This window comes from Prunus avium, chromosome 6 (genome assembly GCF_965620075.1).
Source record: "Prunus avium chromosome 6, drPruAviu1.hap1.1, whole genome shotgun sequence".
In the NCBI taxonomy this organism is placed as follows: Eukaryota; Viridiplantae; Streptophyta; class Magnoliopsida; order Rosales; family Rosaceae; genus Prunus; species Prunus avium.
The window spans coordinates 29,960,795-29,965,493 of NC_142289.1; the positions used below are offsets into that span (position 1 = coordinate 29,960,795).

The 4,699-nt window shown below is 36.7% G+C and overlaps 1 non-coding gene across 1 annotated transcript; it reads right to left on the reverse strand.

Annotated features, from left to right (window-relative positions):
- Positions 1-4,305: 4,305 nt before the first annotated feature.
- LOC148294015 (small nucleolar RNA R71) lies at positions 4,306-4,412 on the reverse strand. Its single transcript, XR_015836905.1, has one exon. It is a non-coding gene; the product is annotated as a small nucleolar RNA R71 (small nucleolar RNA).
- Between the last annotated feature and the right edge of the window lie 287 nt (positions 4,413-4,699).

The following is a 4,699-nucleotide window of genomic DNA, read 5'->3' on the forward strand; positions in this document are numbered from 1 at the left end:
CATGTCACATGATTCATCAACAAGAATTGCAAATAATGAATCACCAATATCTCTAATGATTGCATTGATAATTTCAGTTGAAATAGTACTTGAAATGTCCTTCTGGATATCAGGTGATGTCAACTTCATATTTTCAGGAGCATTTTTTAGTGTTACAGCTTTTATATCATCATTGAAACGACATAGCCATCGTAAAAATGCAAGAAAATTCCCTTGATTCATTGAATTTTCATATTCATCATGCCCACGAAATGGAAGCCCTTGTTGTAAAAGTATCCTGCTAACACCAACTGATAAACCTAAACGAGTTCGATAATCAATTCGATCTTGGTTTGAGTGTTTTGAGAGAATTGTTTCAATATGCTGTTTTTTGTTTAATAAGACCTCACAACTTCTCCAAGCTTTATTATGGGCACTATTCGGTCCTCCAACATGAATTTGTAGTCTATCTTTTGTCTTCCAATTTGAAAATCCAACACCAACAAAAGATTCACCACCAGATTGATCTCCAATATCAGGTTTAAAGAGATAACAACATAGACAAAAGGCAGCATCTTTTTCTATGATGTACTCTAACCAAGTAGGAAACTCACTAAACCAACTAGGATTAAATCGTCTTTGTTTTCCTCCAAAATTTTTGTAAGGAAAATTATGCCCACGAGGTTGACAAGGACCTTTTTGGAGATAAGCTCTTCGAACTTGGTCTCGAACATTTGGATGGTAACTCAATATTTGATTACGTAATCCGGGATCAGCTGGCAAATTTTCCAAGTTAACTTCCGTAGGTTTGAACTACTATCATTTTTCTTTTGACTCTTTGCAGGTGACGACTCCACTAACTCAGACTTTGATTTTCTTTTGAAAAATCTTTCCATAACTGAAATACATATATGAACTAAATTTAAATTGAAACAATTATGAACATCTTCTCAAACTTATAAACCGAAGCAAATTGAGCATTCAATTCAAAACAATATATTAATCAAACCAATAGAAAATCATATATATAGAAATTTATAAATTAAAATTAAAATTTCACCAACACAAGTTCACAATTGCATAAATAATTACATACTACGCAAGAAAAATTACAAGGGATAGACAAATACATACTTGAAGTTGAATAGCGATTTACCAAATATCTCCAAAGCCTTTTCTATTTGGTAATCTACACATAAATTGAAAGACCCATTAAAATCAATAGAAAAAAAAAACTTGATAATATAATTAGAATTTGATAAGAAAAAAAACTCACAATCAATTGGCTAGTCTGGTCGTGTTTCTAACCCAAGAAAAAATAAAAAGGCTTAGGTTTATTGATTTATACAAGAAGACAATATATAATAATAATAATAATAGTTCTAATCCTTTTAGGAATGGGTAATGTATGATTTTAGGATATTGGCTGTTAATAGGGCCCACGTTGCTGAAATCCACTTTGGTTGCTGTTCGGTTCATTTTTACACATGATTTTTCATGTTATTCACCCACTATTTTGAGTTAGTTCTTGACATTTTATAGCTTTTTACTTCTTTTTTGTGTTTTAATAGGTTTTACCTTGGTTTGTATGAAAATGAGCTAAAAGTGCATTATTTGATATAAATTCTGTTTTTGTTCATTTTCGTAGGTCAACTTCGTGGCCTTGGATCAGCATGTTCCGGTCCTTGGATGAGGTGATGATCTTCATAAGACTTGTTCCAATGGATGTTAACTACAACATATCCAAATTTGAGCTCCATTGGGCAAGTGTAGCCTATCCAGCTGATCGGACAATTGACGCTGGCTCTGGATGTTTGTTTTGGCCCAGTTTTCACCCCCACTTAATAGCATTTTATTTCTACTTGTTACCACACCTTTTGGTAACAATGGATTGCATTTGAGTGGCATTTCCTGAGTCAATTGGAGCCTTGGATTATACCTTAAAACAAGGTTTCATCATTTGCAAGGGGACAATGGGCAATAGCTTTAGAGAAAGAATAAGTTTTATACTAAAAGAAAAGCTGGAAAGGAGGAGAGAGAGAAGTCAAAAGGGATTGCAATCAGATTTGGGGGAGTTAATGCAACGGGAGAGAGGGTATTCCACCATTCTACAGAATTGAGAGCAGATTTTGGAGCTTGGAGCTAGGAGAAAGCCAAGGTGCAGTCAAGAAAAGTGGAGAAGAAGACTTCCACCATTGATGATCTTGAAGCTTTCATCATTTTCTGAAAATCTGTAAACTCTTTCTAATTTCATTTTGAATTTGTGTTTGAAATGATTATGAGGAACTAAACTCCATAGCTAGGGCTTAGGTTGAAGCCCTAAACATGATTACCTTTTTGTTTTGATGCTTGAGTGTATGAATTTCTAGATATTGTTGATGAATTCCAATTCACCAAATTAATCTATCCTTGATGTATGTTCTTCTTTGATTGATCACCTTTGAAAGCATGCTTCTTGAGATTGTTGGGATTATGTGTATCCTCATGTTATCCTAAGCAATAAATGGATGAAGTAAGAATCATCTATGTGAATTGGTTTCTTGAATACCTAATGTAAACACCATGCTATTAGGATTCTTGTGATGTTCATATTCTCTTTGAACTTAATGGGTTCTCCTTGTAATTGAATCGAAGTACGAACCATACCTAGGTTCGGTTATGAGGAGGGCACAAGTATTGTAGCACGAACCATGCACTTTACGTATATTAGAGAGAATCAATGCGTCTTGAGCCACGACCCATGGTCTTGATTGCGAACATCTTCATCAACACGTTTAGAGTTCATTACTTGAGTATTCATGAACTTGGGTAGAATTGTTTAGGGTGGATTCCGAAACCCTAGTGTTTGTTACATTTTGATTTCACATCTTGATAATTCATCTCCGCCATTCTCATTTAATTTCAAAGTCCATTTACTTTCATGCAATAGAAATAGGTTACTTCAAACAAATCAAAACCCCCCCCCAATGTGTGTGTGAGTTGCGTGTTTGGCACGTTACGTGTCTTTGTTACTAAATTCTATCTGTTTCCGTAATTGTTTTGGACTTTTGGTTCGCGCTGTGTTCTTCCATTTTCTGTGCTGAATCCAACCGTATAAAGAACGTGAATTTTGGACGTACGGTTGGAAAGTTATAGGCAAAACACTGGATAGAGGTCGAAACTGGAAAAACAGAGAAAACGACTCTGCCCAAGAACGACCGGTCGCTAGTGTCTCACGACCGGTCGCTCAGAACACAATTCTGAAGTTTCGACTCTGTACTAAAACGACCGGTCGCTTTTACCTCACGACCGGTCGCCAGACAAAAAAACGACCGGTCGCTCTTAACAAACGACCGGTCGCTGGTCACTGTTCACAGCACAATTCTTTTTTGTTTTGTTTTGTTTGTTTCTTTTTTATTTCTTTTTAGTTTCAAATTTTCATTTGTGCATTGTGGTGTGTTAGTTAAGTGTTCTTTTTGTACTCGAATTAGAACTTATAGACAACCGACAAGTTCTTCGTGGGATCGACCCCGTACTTATACAATCTATACTTCGATAGATTCGTGCACTTGCGGGTATTTTTAATTGGTTGTTTGCACATTAAATTGTGTCCTTTTAGGAATGCAACAATTTTTGGCGCCGTTGCCGGGGAACTGGCACGGTTGCTTATATGTTTTGTTTGAGTATATTTAGAGTACTTAATTTTATTTTCATTTTTTTTCCTTGTTTGTCATTTCATTTTATTTGAGTTTGTTTTTGTTTTCTTCTTATTGCAGGAACATTTTGCTTATGTCCCTTCTGAATTTGGATATTTCATTAGATAGCACTGTAGAAGATATCCAAGCTCAAGCTTTGAGAGAAAGGAACATCCAACTAGCTGTGTCTACTCCATTGCCTTTTTCACTCTCGCCATTTTCATCATCACCAAGCTCACCAAAGGTCGAGTCACCTCCACCTTCACCAATGGCGGCAGCAGCTGCAAATGCGGAACTTACTATGCAAGAATACTCTTCACCGCCAACAACTGGACAACCATCTTGCATAGTATATCCCGCAAGCACTTTGGAAAACTTTGAGTTGAGATCGGGCATGATACACATATTGCCTAAGTTCTTGGGAAATCCTGGAGAAAATCCGAATGCACATATCCTAGACTTTGAGGAAGTGTGTTCCACAATAAAGATCGAAGGCATGAGTAGTGATGAGATAAGAATGAGACTTTTCTCATTTAGTTTGAAGGATACAGCAAAGGAATGGCTTCACTATCTACCTCCAAATTCCATCACAACGTGGACGGATCTTGCTACAAAGTTCTTGCAACATTTTTTCCCAGCACAAAGGACAAATGAACTCCGAAGTCAGATTACAGGAATTCTGCAAAGGCCGGGAGAAAGCTTCCAGGATTATTGGGACCGTTTCAAGAAACTTCTAATCACTTGTCCGCATCATAACATACAAGCTTGGCTTCTAATGCAACACTTCTATGAAGGACTTTTTGAAGCGGACCAAAATAATGTGAATGCAGCTGCAGGAGGGACTATAATGACCAAGACTCCAACAGAAGTGCGAGCAATATTTGATCTTGTTGCTGCAAATGCTCGCCAATATAATTCAAGGCAAAGACCAGTCAGAAAAGGGGAATCCTATGATGTAAGTACCCTTTCTAGTATGGAAGCTCAGATTGCAAACCTAACCAACATGGTGAAGAAATTGGCACCGGGATCATCCAAGGTTTGTGCAT